We start from the raw sequence: 18,441 nt of genomic DNA, 5'->3' as shown, positions 1-18,441 counted from the left end.
AACAGCTGGAACCCACTGGTGATGGCTTTACTGCTATGCCACAGTGCTTGCCTCTAAAATTTTATATTTAAAAAAACAAAAAACAAACAAGCAAAACACTAGAGTAGTCATTATGAAAAGTAAGAATTTTGTTTAAATTCTTCATATATTTAATGATTAAAGATTACTTATAATTACAGTTAGGGGTATCATAATCTTTAATACACACAGCCTCTAAAAATCTGAAACTGATTTTAGGCTCAGGGATGCCAGAAACCAAAGCTGACATGGACTCAGACTTGCTAGAGGTTTATTGAAGGGGGAATGACTATGAAAGATTAAATAGAAGGAATGGGCAGGGAAAGCTTTCAGATTATGAGGTGAAAGGAAGGAGTAAAGAAGTCAGGGCAGAGCCTCAAACTATGATGCAGCTCTAACGATGTCTCAGCCACTCCTCCACGGGGCCCTGGAGCAAAGGTCGCCATTTGAAGGCTCACCTGAGACACAGATGGCCATGTGCTCACAATCTGCTCAGTCATTGGTTGAGGCCACCCAAGAACAAGACCTCACATCAAAGCTCAAGGCAAATCTTGGAAGGGCTAACAAATGGCTAGTTCTTTCTTTCTTTTCTTTTCTTTTTCTTTTTTTAAAATTTATTTGATGGCAGAGTTAGACAGTGAGAGAGAGAGACAGAGACAAAGGTCTTCCTTCCATTGGTTCACTCCCCAAATGGCCGCCACGGCCAACGCGCTGCGCCAATCCGAAGCCAGGAGCCAGGAGCTTCTTCTGTGTCTCCATGTGGGTGCAGAGGCCCAAGGACTTGGGCCATCTTCTACTGCTTTCCCAGGCTATAGCAGAGATCTGGATCAGAAGTGGAGCAGCCAGGACTCGAACTGGCACCCATATGGGATGCTGGCACTGCAGGCGGCAGCTTTACCCGCTACACCACAGCACCGGCCCCCAGTTCTTTCTTACAGTGATCTGAGAAGGGCATCTCTGCCATTGCCTGATGGGGCCACATATTCACGACTTTGTCTTGTTCTTGCAGTCTGATCTGTTTTCATACTGATCCTTGCAAACTGGCCTGGTTTTTGTTTTTGTTTGTTTGTTTGTTTTTGTCTTTTTTTTTTTTTTCATGGCTCTTCAGTTTCTCTGTGACTTTATCTGGCTTACGGCACTGAGGTGTCATCATGCAAAATCGCAGCTTGGCTTTCCTCCACAAACTGACGTCTTACATGTTCTACCTCCAAATTCCTGGGAAGGAGAATTTGGTCAGCAACTTACACTGGGGCCATCAATTCTAATGGGAAAATTGGCCAAATTATTTGAGACACAGGCTACCCTTTACAGAGGTTCCTAAGAGAGGAAAGGATAATTTGTGAATCTCTATGGCTTAATAAAAAAAAATTCTTCACACATGTAAGCCTAATGCACATCTTGGGCAGTTTTCCTGGATGGTTTTCTTCCCTGGTTTATCAGGGACCTGGGCCTTCTCTCCCTCAGGGCTCTGATAACCTCAATACAGTGCTGTGGCTTGACTTCAGAGGGATGCATGGGATGAAGATAGCACACTTGCTCGCAACTGCTTTAGGCTAGAGGTGATGCTTCACTTTTGCTCACATTACACTGCCAAGAAGTAGTTTTATGTTCCCATACTGCACACAACAGGACTGAAAAATACAGTTTAGCTGCATGCCTAGGGGGAAAAATGTTTGATAAGTGTCTAAGCAGTTTCCGCCACAGTCTGCTCTTCTGGCCACCAAATACCAGCTTCATGCTTCCTCCCTTCTTCAGGTGGCAACCCCTAGATTCCAACCAAGCAGTCACTAGTTTCTAGCTCAAAGTTCAAGATATCCAAGTGTTGTGAAATTTCCTCTTTCAGTCCTGGATGTGGTTCCTGTGGTCTGATAGCCCCTAAAAATTTAGTTATCAATTTGCTACCCTTTGCCTCCAAGACTCAGCAGTACAGCCAGGATAAGACGTTTTGGTAAACAGTCTCGTTAAAACACGGGGAGAGGGGAGGACACAGGAAGGTTATTAGGCTATAGTAATTCAAAAAATCCCGCTGAACCAATGCTGTGAGGGCTCACTGCCCTGCAGTGGATGTAATCCTTTGCTTAGGGCTAATTTCTACTGTCCTCAAGGATCTTCCTTTTCTGTAGCTTTCTGTGTCCCCTGGGTTTTCTTCTAGCAATTCTTCCAAGTTGATTATTTTCCATAGCCTTCTACGATTCAGGTCTTGGGGGTAAAGTCCTTTGGGAGTTGTATAGGATTGAAACGTTACTGACTCATGGAAGTTTGAACTTAAGCTTCTTGTAAGTCTCAAAATTAAAATTAAAATAAAATAAAAATAATTCAAATTTCAAACTCCCAGTATTTGGCCATGTATTTGTGTTAAAATTTAATAACATTCTACCTATTCATCTTCAGTCATTTCCATGTGTCTGACAAATCCAAAGGTCTTTCCTAGATACAGTTCTCAGAAGCATTGTTCTTAGCTTCTTCAGTTCTATATCTTACCATCTTGGCTTAATGGTGACAACCTTGGAGCTACTAGGCTAAAGTGGGAAAGCCATACTTGTAACATGAATTTTGCTGAAACGCTGAATCTCTATTGCAGGCCACTGGACTTTGTACTAGCCTCTGCTTTTCCGTTTTAATTTCTAATCTTCTGTGATTTAGAGTATAAAAATACTTGACTTTTCCACCCATTGACTTTCTGTATACTCATTTCCTTGAATTCCTTTTTCTAAACTGACTAGTTCTTTCCTGAGCTCATGTCTTTCTTTTAATACTTTGTCACCAACAGTCAGTAAGAACCAAACTGTACTATTAATTCTAGTTTTCCCCACCTTTTCACCTAAATCCACATGCTTGGTGGGTATGCGTTATAGTAGTTGACATTTTATAGTAGCTGACAATTTTGCAGTAGATGACAATTTTATCAGATATTATGTCACTATATAACATGATTCCCTAGGTAATTCACCATTATGATTGTATTCTTGGTCCCTCCCCACTGCTCAACTGGTAAAGAAGGGAGAAATATTTCAGATTTTTTTATAGCAATGCCCTACTTTGAAATACCAATTTCTTTGACAATGTAAATAATCTTGCTGTGAAAAGCAACTTCAAGATCTCAGTGGTTTATTGTAGTATAAATTATTTTCCACTTAGGTGGAATCAATTATAGATATCCTGGTCAGACAGCTCCCTTCCAAATACTGCCCAAAAGGTCCAGGCTTTCTAAGTGTCATCTTCAACCATCTTCAATATGTGACCTTCAAGATTACCTTGTGATGGAAAAAGAAGCCACTCTGAACCGCATGAGTCACATCATTTCTGCTTACGTTCATTGGAGAGGCAGGTCACATGTACCACCTACATGCACAGCTGCTGGGAAATGTAGTTCAGCTGTTGACCCACATACAAGAAGCAGGTTTGGGAACACCTAGTCAGATAATACCACTAAATCATCTTAGACAGGAGAAATGAAAGGAGGTCATAAGACATAAGTAGTGCAAAAACACGAAAGGGGTTATTAATGTCAGAGAAACTGAGGCTCAGAGAAGCTAAGAAAATGACCTATGGCACTATAGTGTTAAAAAGAACAGACCTGAGCATTAAATGCAAGTTCACTTCACTTATTTACTAGTCTCTAACATTTAACACCACATTCTAAAGCTCTCTTTGTGGTTTCCAAAAACCATGTTATAGCATTGTTCATGTATTTGTCTACGGGAAGCAGAAGCTTTAAGTGATTGGAGTTGTTATTTCTCATTTTACTTGAATTATAATATTTGCAATGACTCTATAAATATAGAAATGTTTTATATGAGGATACTTTAAAAAGTTTTTGGAAAATGGAATTAGAAGATAAGTTTATTTTGGTGCAATTTTTTTTGAAATCCATGCAAGGTTTTGCATGATGCACATTTTCTATGAATTTTGGGATAGCCCTCAGATACACTGGACAGTCAATCATTTGGATTTGATTTTAACTTTCTTTCTGTAGAAGTCCATGCTCCTAACTTTTATTATTCACAGACATAAATATCTTCTCTTTTACTCCATGTATCCATCTGTTTTTTTTTTTTAATGACTTAAGGTCATGTAGTTAAAGATAGAATCTTATATTCAATTCTATCATTTTTCCAGGACTGAGCATAAATGTATAATCTGCTTCTTTTTCAGAATCCTTCCTTAGTCTGGAGGGGAAGAAGGGGCAAGTAACAAGAACTTGGGTGAACCAACGGAAAAGGAAGACCTTTCTCTCCGTCTCTCTCTCACTGTCCACTCTGTCAAAAAAAAAAAAAAAAGTCTCTCTCTAAATATATCATTTTCTGCCATATAAATATTCTTGAGACCATAAGAGGAAAATAAAACTCTGAAATTAAATCCCCCATTGCATTTGATGGTTCATTTTATCAACTGTTAATTGAATAGTTGGTTTAGTGGAACAACTGTCTAAAAACATGTAATACGTTGACCTACTTTGTTGTTTTCTGTATTTTTCAGAAGACTCAAAACAGAACTTTTTGTTATTAAACAGACAATGAACAGAATCATATGAATTTTAGACTTGGAAAATGAAATACATATTATGTAGTGCTATAGCCTGATTTTTGGAGATACTTTGTGCCAAGGGTGAATTTACCTGACACCTATTACTGACTGAAAATGGAGGGGCTGATGCCGTGGCTCACTTGGTTAATCCTCCGCCTGCGGTGCTGGCATCCCATATGGCTGCTGGGTTCTAGTCCTGGCTGCTCCTCTTCCAGTCCAGCTCTCTGCTGTTGTCCAGGAGGGCAGTGGAGGATGGCCCAAGTGCTTGGGTCCCTGAACCTGCATGGGAGACCAGGAGGAGGCACCAGGCTCGGATCAGTGCAGCGCCGGCCATGGCGGCCATTTGGGGAGTGAATCAATGGAAAGAAGACCTTTCTCTCTGTCTCTCTCTCTCACTGTCTATAACTCTACCTGTCAAATAAATAAATAAAAAGAAAATGGATAAAAATTAAAATGATTGGATGGGGGTCTTGAACTTTCTCTTTTATATTTGCATCTGCCTCCTTTACAATCTAGAATTCACAATTGAGTAACTAGGGTATTTGTGTTTAGAGCCAACTGTACAGAAAAAAAAAAGAAAAACAACAACAACAACAAAACAAAGAGAGAGAGAAAGAGAGAGAGAGAGAGAGAGAGAGAGAGAGAAACAAGATGAAGAGAGGGAAAAAAAGATCGTTCCTTCCCATAATTCTGCCATTTTTTCGTCCACACTTAGAAGACCTAATTTTTCACTCAATTCTAGTTCCGCATGCATTCTTGCAGATAGAATCTGAATGTTCCTCTACTTGTTCTTTCGGGAAATGTGTTTGGCTATGATACTTTGCCCTGCCTACTTGGAGCACAAGAGCTCTGAGATTTGTCCTTTGAGGAAGCATGTAAACCTGGGAACCAGAAGTCCTCATGTGTCTCCAACTGCAAGTCAGACACTTGGCTGCTCAGGGAGAAACGCTCTCTGTTCTTCAGAGAGCACTGGCGCAGGGTACACCACGTTCTGACAGCTGAGAAGTTTGGAGAGTCCCTATCAACAGTATGTAAATGCGGCAGGAGAACAGGTTGCAGCCTAAACTAGAATGCAGACGCGTCTGGGCATGTCTGGTGTGCTGGTAAGGCTGTCTCCCCAAAGGACTTCTTCTCAAAGTCTGAGGAGATTTCTGAGAAACCATTGATCCCAAGAGAGAAGGAGTTTGACCCTGCAACAAAGCATTCATTGTCTGGGCAATGTGTGCTTCTGAATATAGCATCAAAATTCACACTTCCATTTGACTTGTAGCCAGGAACCCACTGGATTTGGGTTTAAATCCTGTGCAGAGCAAGGGGTTTGTACATAAGCCCTTAAAGAGCAGTAAAAACTGTCAAGTACGGATGCACAAAGCGTGCTTTCCAGGCTGTTTTCTCAGATGGCGAGATGCTGGGGTGACGCAGTCGCTTCCCCACATGGAAACAGACTAAGGCGGGCAGGATTCTGAAGATGCCTTCCACCCCCCCAAAATTTCTAACCTCCCGTCACACATTTAAACACTAACCTGCGTATATCTTTGAAGGAATTTTGCGGATGTAATTAAAATCCCAGTTGAGCTCAAAGTATGGTGACTATCCAAGTAGGCCTGAGCCGACTGAAACCACCTCAGGCGGGTACTTGGTTTTCATGAGGGACTGAATGAATCATGAGCCAGCCTAGCGAAAGCAAGTGATTTCTATACAAGAAGTGGCAAAGAGCAGGATACTCCACAGACAGCAGCACCGTGCGCTGTTGGAGTTCACACTTACGGGGTCCGGGAAAGGCCTGCTAACATCTGGGCAGACTATTCATCTTACTTCTGGGAAAGGCACAGAGACTTACAGGAATTACCAACCCACCTCTTTTCTCTCCTTGGACGGTCACTTCTGCAGGTTGCCATGGCAATTGTAAACTGTCATGGTCTGAGGGGGAGTGCTTTTTTGGTATCCTAATGCCTTATAATAAGGCTGGAGGTTGGGTAATGCGTTAATGGGAACATGGTGTGGGATTCAACTGATGGGAACCAGTTTCTTTACCTCAATCTTGTATTTTTCACCTGCTTCCTGGTGGCTGGAGCTGGGGCTTGCCACCTACTATCTCACAATCAGTTGAACTAACTTAAGTCAGAGGCAGAGAATTTTCCATAGGTAGAAGAGGAAGTCAGGGAAAAACATAAGGAATGCATGCATTGTTGTGACTTGAAGATGGAAGGAACTTTGTGCCAAGGAATGCAGATGGCCTTAAATTTCTGAGAGTGGCTGCTGGCTGACAGCCAGCAAAGAAACATAGACCTCAGTCCAAATTTGGCTAACAACCTGAATGAGCTTTTCCCTAGGGCTTCCACTTAAAAGCCCAGCCTGGTGAACAATTTTATTTCAGCCTTAGGAGACCCTAAACAGGGAACGCAGTTGAACTATTCCAGACTTCTGACCTACAGAACTGTGAGATAATTTGTATTGTTTTAAGTCACAGGGTTTATGGGAATTTGCTATGCAACAATGGAAAGCAAATCCTGTAACATACTATGATAACACTTCGTATCTTGTGGGACCCAGGCCTCAGCTAGAGTGGGAGGCCACAGAGTTTCTCCCAGGAGCTTGGTAGCATGCAGGGGTCATACCCAGCCATTAGTGGTAGACCATGGTAAGAACAGGCCAGGTGAGTGCTGGTGAACTCAGAACTCCCAGAAACTCTGTGGCAGGGTTGGGGAGGATGAACAGGGGTGGGGAAAGGGTGAAATTGGGATTGTTGCCGTTAATATGAGCCATCAGAACTTACAGGCTGATAAAGTCCATGGAAATCGCTTACATCCGTTTCCCTAAGTATGTGAGTTTGATCTCCTTGCATATACTTCATTTACCTGAGGAAACACGGCTTTTGGGGCCAGCACTATGGTTTAGCAGGTGAACCTTCCACTTGTGGTACCACATCTCTTATAAGCGCTAGTTGAGTCCTGGATGCAAGGTGTCTGGTGCGTAACAAATCTTCCCAGGCAGACGAATCAATTAATTCACAGGCTTTTATTGGGATTCTGCTCCCGGGCAAGGTTCACTGGTCCCAACAGAGCAACAGAGCAGGGGCCAGGGAAGTCGTGCATCAGAGATTGGGAGTGCTCCTTTTATAGATTCAGGGCATGGGGGTTAAAGGTTGAGGCGGGTCTGATCCTCATTGGTTGACCTTTAGGCACCTGCAGGGACCTTGACAAGGACTTTTCTCCCCCGCAAGTACAGGTAGGAACTCTCCATTTCTGGAAGTATAGGCCTTCCTTCCGTGCGGATCCCAAAGCTACCACTGGACGCTCCACTTCTGGTCCAGCTCCCTGCTAATGTGCCTGGGAAAGCAGTGGAAGATGGCCCAAGTCCTTGGGCTCCTGCGTCCACATGGGAGACCCAGGAGATGCTCCTGGCTCCTGGCTTTGGATCAGCCCAGCTCTGGACGGCTTTTGTAGCCATTTGGGGAATGAACCAGTGGATGGAAGATCTTCGTCTCCCTCCACCCTACCTCTGTAATCCTGTCTTTCAAGTAAATAAATCAAGCTTTAGGGAGAAAAAAAATACAGCTTTTGGTGATATTTTCCCCCCAAATTTAGTCATTCCCACTCCTAAGTTTCCATGCCTTATTTTGATTATAAACATTTTGGGATGCTGTTATGGGTAAAGAGATGGTTCTTTGTCTCAGGCACAAAAGAATTATCAGGTGGACAGGGAAGTGAAAGTAAAGTAGGATTTATTCAAGTTTGAAACCTCCTGCCAGAGTGGCAAAGAGGGGGGTTCCAAGAGAGGAAGACCCAAAGGGCTGGTGGTAATGAGGTTTTTAAGTACAATCTTGGGGACCAAACTGTCAATCAATGAAGTGGGAACAAACTCAACAATAGACCTGATTTAGAATTCTCTGTCCCCTGTGGCTTGTTTATGATTAAAAAAAAAAAAATCCAGAAGGGGGGGGGGAGTCACTACTTCCTTGCTATTTTCATGGAAAATTTGTAAATTTGGAGATTCCTAAGGAAGCAGGATACTTTGATCTGCTAAAGATAAACTTTTTTGGTGGGGGGAACAGGTACCTCACAATTCCAAATTTCCACCAGGAGACCACCCTGACTGCCTATTACCCATTTAACTCCTCACAATGCCAAGAGAAGGATTCAGTAGGTATATCCTGGGATAATCAGCACAGTAGAAACAAAAATCTCTTTTTCCTTATTATTAAGTCTCATTATTGAGATAAAATAGCATCTTATTCTTGAGAGATAGGCTATCCCTTTCAGTATAATTAGGTGCCTTTATCACAAGTTTCTTCTTAGAAATAGTGAGCAAACATTTTGTCTTGGGTCATTAAGAAGGGAAACTTAATCCAACTATGGAATAGCATGGACTTTTCATTTTCAAAGCCAAGAATCTGATTAGTACAGAGATGCTTCTACTGCACTTTCATAAAAATATTGTTAGAAGATAATTCTTGCATTACTGCATGTCTTAACAGCTCCATTGACAGCATTTGTTCTAGAATATTTTTTCAGGAGTGTTTGCCTTGCTAGCAGCTTCAGAAGGTAAACATAGCGTTTCTCCAAGGCGGAGAGCAATTTGTTTGCTGTTTGGGGTAATAAAGATAACGTGTCTCTGTGGAGGAAAGGATAGGCAGGTCTGCTGGTGATCTCCTTACAGGTTCTGTGCTTCCTAACCTGTGATCAAGTACTTTGTGTAGAGGATGACCAGTTTGCCCTGGTTTGCCTGAGACGTATATGTAGCACAGAAAGTCTTGAATGCAGGAAGCCCCTCAGCCCTGGGCAAGTGGATGAAGTGCTCATCCTAGTGAGATAATTCTGCTTGAGCACTGTAAATCATCTCCATGGGATTTGGGAACTAGGGAACCACCGAGAACTTAATGCTCTCTGCTATGAGGTCAGAAATAAATGTCCTTTAGTTCTTACCCAGCATTAGTATTTTCAGCTAGTATCCTTAAAATAGTATAAATAGTATACTTGAAATAATATAAAGTAGTTTCCTTAAAATGTGGTAGTTCAATTTCTTGGGTAAGAAGTAGAGAAGGGCTGGCGCTATGGCATGGCGGGTAAAGCCGCCACCTGCAATGCCAGCATCCCATGTGGACGCTGATTCGAGTCCTTGATGCTCCTCTTCTGATCCAGCTCTCTGCTGTGGCCTGGGAAAGCAGTAGAAGATGGCCCACGTGCTTGGACCCCTGCACCCGAGTGGGAGAGCTGGAGGAAGCTCCTGGCTCCTGGCTTTGGATCGGCATAGCTCCGGCAGTTGCAGCCAACTGGGGAGTGAACTAGCAGGTGGAAGATCTCTCTCTTTCTCTGTGTAATTCTGACTTCCAAGTAAATAAATAAATCTTAAAAAAAAAAGAAGTAGAGAAAAATCCAAAACCCTTTGCAGTTCCTTACAAGTATAAGGTCAGTAATCGCTGGAATTGTGGTTGGAAATAGTTTGTTTTACAAAGGAGAAATGGAGCAAGTCCATAAGCTTGTTTAACGTTTTCCAAAAGGTGCTTCATGAAATAGATAACTCAAAAGCAAATGAAGTTATGAAAAAAAGAACTTGTGTTTCTGATTTCCATTGCCATTTTTTGTCTTTTAGCCATATTTCACTTAGAAGTCTATTGCCTGGGGCTGGCGTGGGTAAAGCCACCGCCTGCAGTGCCAGCATACTGTATGAGAGCCTGTTCGACTCTAGGCTGCTCCACTTCCAATACAACCCTCTGTTATGGCCTGGGAAAGCAGCAGATGACCCTAATCCTTGGGCTCCTGCACCCGTGTGGGAGAACTGGAAGAAGTTTCAGCCTCCTGGCTTCAAATTGGCCCAGCTCGGGCCTTTGTGGCCATCTGGGGAGTGAACCAGTGGATGAAAGAACTCTCCCTCTCTCTCTCTCTCTCTCTCTCTCTCTCTCTCTCTCTGCCTCTGCTTCTCTGTAACTCTGCCTTTCAAATACATAAATAAATCTTAAAAAAAAAAGTCTATTGCCTAATTTCTAAACATTTAGGAACTTTTCTAGTTATCTTTATGTTACTCTCCTTTAATTTAACTTCTTTGGCCAGAGAGCATACGCTATTATTTAATTCTTTGATTAAGAATTAAGATTTTCTTTGGTCTGTCTTGGTAAATGTCTAAGTGTATTTAAATAAAATATGCACTTTGCAGTTCTTGACTGTGGTGTTACCTGCGTGCAGATTAGATTTAGACAGTTACTAATATTGTCCAAATTTTCTAGATTCTTTCTGAATTTTGGAATTTTTTGTCTGCTGGTTTTGTCAGTATAATATTTCCAAGCATATTTATGAATTTTGTCTCTCCATATACAAATTTAGGATTGTTATATCATCCTTGTTAGTAAATTCTGCCATCATATTGAAATTGTCACTCTATTTGTAATAATATTCTACTCATAGTAGCACTCCCTGTGAAATCTACTTTGTTTGGTGTCAGTAAAGCTATACTTAGCTTTCTTTAGTTCTTATTTGGCATATATTTTTCCACTCTTTTTATTTTCATGTTTTCTATGTCCTTATATCTAAAGTGTATATCTGTAAACAGCAAGTTGCTGGACCATTTAAAAAATTGCTCGAGCTGACTTACCTCAAACGGTAGAGTTAGAAACATACCAGGGGATTCGAATTCAATCCCATCAAGGTGGCATGTACCAATGCCATCTCACTAGTCCCAGTGATCAATTTCTGTTCACAATTGATCATAATGATAGGACTAAGAACCAAAGGGATCACATAAACAAGAATAGTGTCTGAAAATACTAGCTGATAGAATCAAAAAGGGAGAGAATGATCCAACATGGGAAGTGAGATACACAGCAGACCCATAGAATGGCAGATGTCCTAACAGCACTCTGGCCTCATAATCAGCCCTTAAGGCATGCAGATCCGGCTGAAATGCCCATGAGAGTATTTCAGGCATGGAAAGCCAAGACACTCTGGGGGGAAAAAAAAAAAAAACCTAAATGAAAGATCTCCGTGAGTGAGATCCCAGTGGAAAGAATGGGTCATCAAAGAAGGAGGTACCTTCCCTGAAGGGAGGAGAGAACTTCCACTTTGACCATGGCCTTGTCTAAATATGATCAGAGTCAGTGAACTCAGGGGGCTTCCATAGCCTTGGCAGCTCATGACAAGAGCCTAGGTTGATTTTGATGCCATAAACAAGAGTGTCAATTTGTTAAGTCAACAACAGGAGTCACTGTGCACTTACTCCTCATGTAGGATCTTTGTCCTTAGTGTGCTGTACATTGAGATTTAATGCTATAACTAGTACTCAAACAGTATTTTTCACTTTATGTTTTTGTGTGGGAGCAAACTGTTGAAATCTTTACTTAATGTATGCTAAACTGATCTTCTATATATAAAGAAAATCAAAAATGAATCTTGATGTGAATGGAAGGGGAGAGGGAGTGGATAAGGGGAGGGTTGCGGGTTGGAGGGACGTTATGGGGGGGAAGCCATTGTAATCAATATTCTGTACTTTGGAAATTTATATTCATTAAATGAAAGGTTAAAAATGGAAAAAAAAAGAATTTCAATTCAGTCTGGTAGTTTTAGTCTTCTAGTTGAAGTCTTTGGTGCATTTTATCTTGTATAACTAATGATATAACTGGATTTAAGCCAATCTACATGAAATTTGTTTTTCATATATTGTGTGTGTTCTTGATCCTTTATTTTTTATTCCTTGACCTATTTAAATGAGTAAGATGTTGTTTATTATTCCTTTTCCTCCTCTTATTAGTTTTTCAGTTATACACTTAAGAAATTACTCTTTTAGTGCTTTCCATATAATAGCAATATGTAAATCAGCATCTTGTCCCAGCCTGTCTTAAATTAGTAACTCTAAACCCCAACTCCATTTACCTACGCTCCGCCGCTTGAGCTAGTGTTGCCTTGTATTTTAACATCATGAGACATTAACATGAATTGAGGGGAATTTGAACACAGGCTTTTACATCCTTCTCTGAATTTCTTTCTTGTCTGAGATTTTTGAAGCTAAATCTCAAGCCTTTTGGCAGTCAACTCAGACTTGTTTTCCCTGCGTTTAAGGAGATAGTTACTTTCAGTTTGAGTTGCATTTCCCTTCATCTCAATTAGAAACTGTTCTCAGAAAACATGTCACAGTATGAATGGGGAGTTTACCATGTGCGCTCTCTTCTCTCAGGGATTGAGAATGGCCTGCTTCCACTGAAACAACTGATTTATATATGTCATTCAGCTTTTATGGTTGTTTTTGGTAGAAAGGTTAGCTCAATACTAGCTACTTTATCATGTGTGGCTGAGATTGGAAATCCCTTTGAACATTTTTGTAAACAGAAATTTTCCCTTATGTAATATTTGGCACACCAGTGATATAGTTCATTGTGAATGCATGATTACTTTCAAAATCATGTTTTTGAAATAATGGAATGATTCCCTTAGCATCCCTCAATGTTGACCAATTCATTGTTTTTAGTATACAGTCATGTGTAATTTAATGACATGATGTGATCTGATTAATGTGACATTAGGCAATTTCATCATTCTGAAAATATCATAGAGTGAGCTTATACAAACTAAGATGAATACAACATCACAAGGTGGCATAATCTTGAGGGACCGCCATCACATATGCAGTCTGTCTTTGATGCAAACGTTCTTATGCTGTGCAGGACTGTAATTATGAACTCACAGATTCAAACATATTTGCTGTGCTTTCAATTATTGTAGATATTATTCTTAATGAGCCTCAAATTTTCCAACCTGACCCCTGGGAGCTTCTTGAAATTAGTCCCTGAGTCCTTTTAACAGGACCCCTGTGTGTCTTTGTTACTTTCTTTGTTACATATATGACAACACACACCAGGCTCATGCTGTGTATATTTCCACCAAGACATGGAATCATCCATTCATTCAAGGAACTCGAGGTAGAAAACAAGAGACAACCAAGGGTAAGCTGTGTCTCAGGCTTCTGACATGTTTCAGTTAAAGCAAGATGTTAAAGAGTCTAACCAGTCTCCCTTTGCTTAATGGCATCCTCCCCTGGCTACCTAACATACTAAGAGCCCATAATAGTTCTTTGCCTATCTGTTGCTTAGTAACTTGCTTTTATAAATATGTATCTAAACAAACAAATAAATATGAATTATCTTTCTGGAGTCCCTGATGAAACTGGACAGAACCAGCTGCTGCCCACCTTGTTAACTAGAGCCTGTGCTGGTCAGTTCAGATTGCATAGAGTTACCTTGTGGTTCACTATAATGTTAAAGGACACAACTCCAGTGACATTTCAGGAACCATCTTTCAACATAAGAAGTATGCCAAGACAGAATTCGTCAAGGGGCATGCTCAGAAGACTTTCCCACCCCTCTTCTCTTCTCCTATCATGTTCTATCGCTTTGTTTTATCCAGTTCTGCCCCGATTACCCGAACCTTGATCTGTAGGGGGAGATTGACTTGGGCCTTGTTGTGACCTGTGTCTTGCTCCTACAGTCCTGTAGTGATAATGTATGTTCTTGTTCCCAAAAGATGAACCCAGTGTTGTGTTTTTAACAGTAATAATGTGTGTGGGAGTTGTGGGGGTGGTGGTCTGTCCAATACAGGATATGTAAAAAAGTAGTTTAACAAGTACACTTGGCTAGCAGGAAGTATTGTAGGCTTCTTGCAGGAAATAATCCTTGAGCCTTCTTGTTGGTGTTTATTCAGGGTGGAACTACCGCCAGCATAGGAAACAAGGATGTATAAAGGAGCAGAATGGGACAGGCATTTGGTGTACTGCCTAAGAAACTCCTCAGGACATTTGCACTCCATATCAGAGTGTGTGGGTTTCCCACCCGGTTCTGCTCCTGATTCCAGCTTCCTGCTAATGAACACCCTGATAGGCAGCAGATGATGGCTCGATCACTCGGATCTCTGAAACTCACATGGGAGATCTAGATTCCGGACTCCTGGCTTTGGCCTGGCCCAGACTCGGCTGCGGTGATACGTGGGGAGTGAACCAGCAGATGGAAGATCTCTGTGTCTTTCTCTTCTTTCTGCCTTTGAGACAAATTTAAAAGTGGGGGTTGGGAGAGCGGGAAGAATGGGAGATAATGCTGGAATATGGCTAAATCAAATGGGCTTTTATACAATAATGAGTTTGTGCTATCAGAAAGGATAACAAAAAACACTTTGGGTGAATGAAGTTAGGGCAAAAGACATTTGATTAAATGAATATAACCAGAAAAATTTCAGTAGTTAGGTATGAGAGATTACAGGAACAAGGACTAGTTAAGTGTTCTTCTGATTTTATAACTGAATGAATAACAGTGCAGGGATTGGGCAATTGTAAATCTGATGGGTTTGGTATTTATCTCTATTAATATATCTATATTGTGCCAGCGCCGTGGCTCACTAGGCTAATCCTCCACCTGCGGCACCGGCACACCAGGTTCTAGTCCCAGTCGGGGCACCAGATTCTGTCCCAGTTGCTTCTATTCCAGTCCAGCTCTCTGCTGTGGCCCGGGAAGGCAGTGGAGGATGGCCCAGGTCTTTGAGCCCTGCACCTGCATGGGAGACCAGGAGAAGCACCTGGCTCCTGGCTTCGGATCAGCTCAGTGCGTCGGCCGCAGGGGCCATTGGGGGGTGAACCAACGGCAAAAGGAAGACCTTTCTCTCTGTCTCTCTCTCTCACTGTTCACTCTGCCTGTCAAATATATATATATAGTGTGAGAGAGTATCTCTCATTGTATTTTTTAACCTTAGACATCTCTTGGAATAACCTTTCCACCTCTCATAGATAACCAAATGTATTTCCATGTTTTTATTAGGAAGCATTTGTCTTATCTTGCTGCCCTCTCGGCTGTTTACTTGGTTGGAAAGCTTTCATGTTTTCTTGAATAATGTTATGTAGCCAGTGGATATTTTTATAATGAACAACCACACACGGGGCTTTTTTGCATAGAGATAATATTAGTCTCTTCACGAAAGCATCATTACACAAAAACAGGCCAGACTGAGACTCAGAAGAATATGCCTTGCTGGCATATGAAAGCGGTTCAGTACTTGCAATCTGATTTACAGTTTAATGGAGGAGTTAACTGAAAAGTTGTGGGACAGACAAGGGCAATATGGAGACAGGTAGGATGAAATCAGAAGAGAAAATGCGCAAGACAGGGGGTAGGCATTTGGCCCTCAGTAAGATACCTGTGTCCCATATGGGAGGCCTGGATTTGACACCCACCTCTGGCTCCTCACTCCAGCTTCGAGCTAATGTGGGGCTCCAGAGGCAGTGGTGAGGACTCAAGTAATTGTATTTCTGCTGCCCATGTGAGAGAGCTGTATTAAGTTCAGCTTTGGACCAGCCCTGGCTCTTTCTAGCATTTGGGGGGTTAAATGGATAGGAGCTTTGTTTCTTTGCTTTGCAAATAAATAAATGAAAATCTTAAAAAAAGAGAAAAATGTACAGTTTAGGAGGTTGTCATATACATTTTTGGCTTGCTTAAGAGCCTGACAAATTAATTTGTTTTCAAGCACCTTGTCGTTTCATTTATTATTTTAAAACTGACATCTTTTACACTTTGCAAGTACAGATGTTCAGAAGGATATGGATTTTTCGTCTTTTTAATTTAACCAAGCTTCCTGTAACTGCAGGAGCTGGAAGCAATGATGGAGAGTCCAGCACAGCACACCACTGCAGCGTCTCTCACTGCGTCTTTCTGCCTTGGTATCTGCTCTCACCACCTCACTCCTGAGGCACTGAAGTAGTAGCTTTCTGTCCATGTGTCCTTAGTCCCAGTCTTCCTTCTGATTCATGTCAAACACCGTCAGGCAGAACTTTAGAAGACATTCATCCAGTCTCAACAACAACATGGATGTTCTCTGAGCCTCTTTCTATCTACAACCAGATTTCTAGCTTCTGTTTTTAACCTCACTATGTGCTTAATATTTTTGGAAATTTCTCTCCAAAAGGCTTGCATAAAGTCCAGACATTCTACCATACCAATTAAAGCCTTCCATGATCTAGTGGCAAATCTACCAGCAGTCACTCTTCTCTTCAGCCATTATGAGTTACTCCATGTTTCTTGCTCATATCACTTCACTTTCATGTGCACCTGCTGTCCATTGATAGGGCACAAGGTTCCATGAGAGTGTGCTAAGACTTTCAAATAAATGAATGAATCACTTGCGCATCATCCATTCACTTATTTAGTTCCTCCTGAATCTCTGCTTACCTAAATTCTATGCTTACTTTAAGGCTCAGATCAAATACCACCACTTCCATAATACTTTTTCAGACTCTTTCATACAAAAGAACCATGTATTCTGATTTCCCCTAATATTGTATTTATGTCTACTTTGTCATGCTTATTTTCTTCTAGAAATTATTTTTTCTATTCCCTGTAAACTCTGAAATGAAGTCCATACGAAATTTATTTTTTAAGTTCCCTAGACCCTAAACATTTACTAAGTACTTAAGTACATCTGGATTTTGATGCAGTGTTAAACAGGAGATTATGAGCTTTCAGTAAGGGAGGAGGAACAGCAGGAACATACCCTGTTGTCCCAGAACCCAAACCAAAAAAGTGTTTCAAGATGTGAGTAATGGCCAATTACCTCTGAGACTTAAAAGTATGCAAGAGTTTGAGAATGAAGATTTGATTTTAGTAAGATGGACACCATCAGTGTCCTTGATGAGAGCAGTTTCACTGAAGGTTGGGAGAACAGAAAACAAAGACTTGCTCCATATATTTTTTAAGGGATGAATTTCCAGCATCTCTAGTTTGTCATCATCACTAAAATTCTTGTTCTCAAAAAGAATCATCTTTTGGTAGTGTGGCCAACCGATTCAAACTGAGTATCTCTGGTACTGCCAGCAGTATAAGCCAACTTCACGTTCAAGTCTTTGTCATTGTAAGAAAAATATTCCTTTTTTTCCTTCTTTCCTCCTTCCTTTCTTTTTCTTTCTTCTTTCTCTCTCTTTCTTTCTAGAAGATTTATTTATTTGAAAAGCAGAGTTACAAAAGGGTGGGGGGAGAGAGCCTACATACGCAGGTTCACTCCCCAAATGGCCACAATGACCAGGGCTCAGCCAAGCCAAAGCCAGGAGCCAGCAGCCTCTTCTGGACATGTGTTCAGGGGCCTAAGCACTTGGGTCATCTTCTGCTGCTTTCCCAGACACATTAGCAGGGAGCTGGATTAGAAGTGGAGCAGCTGGAACTGGAACAGCACCCATATGAGATACTGGCATTGCGGGCTGTGGCTTTACATGCCAGGCCACAATGCCAGCTGCTGGAACCATCCTTTGAACTAGCCCATCATTGCTGAGTTTCTTTGATACCCACAGAATGCAGCTTAATATTTTTTTTTTGTAAGTGGAAAGCAAAATAGCAAGGTTTATTAGGGTAGGAACATCCATAAGAATGGATGGACACCTCTCCAGACAGAACCTGAGAGAGTGCCCAGTCACTCAGACTGAGGGAGAGCGAGGTTACATGGTTAAGTGGAGAGAATACATCTGGGCAGGCCAGGCAGGCAGCTCAGCAGAGAGGCAGAGGGCTGAGTGTGCAGTCCGGTTGAGGTCAGGGGTTTTTAAGGGGATCGGCCTTGCCTTCCGGCCTCTTCTCCTGGAACAAAGGACTTTTTGGATGTAAATATGAAAAATTCCTTTCTGAGTCCCTCCCCTCCTCCCAATTATCAGACAGGGGAAGCCTGGCTGGCGTTGCCCCACCTTAGGGGAAGTATGGTTATCAGGTAGAAGGGGCAGGACGTTTGAAGTGCAGATACTGGGCTGCACCTGGAAGGTTATTGGGATGACTTTGAGATGCAGATGCTGGACCTAAATGTCAATTCCTTAGGCCTTTGTCACACACACATAAGCTCATTTCTGACTTCCTACCTAACATTCCCCCCTCAAGAGAGAAATACCCATAATTATTTT

General features: G+C 41.6%; 1 long non-coding RNA gene across 2 annotated transcripts in view; it reads right to left on the bottom strand.

The window, feature by feature from the left end:
* LOC103350563 (uncharacterized) overlaps positions 1–18,441 on the bottom strand; it is a 164,398-nt gene that overhangs the window by 126,835 nt on the left and 19,122 nt on the right. The window lies entirely within an intron of this gene.

The sequence above is a fragment of the Oryctolagus cuniculus genome, chromosome 4 (genome assembly GCF_964237555.1).
Source record: "Oryctolagus cuniculus chromosome 4, mOryCun1.1, whole genome shotgun sequence".
NCBI lineage: Eukaryota > Metazoa > Chordata > Mammalia > Lagomorpha > Leporidae > Oryctolagus > Oryctolagus cuniculus.
Note: the sequence above shows the minus strand (reverse complement) of the source record. Positions and strands in the feature narration are given on the sequence as shown.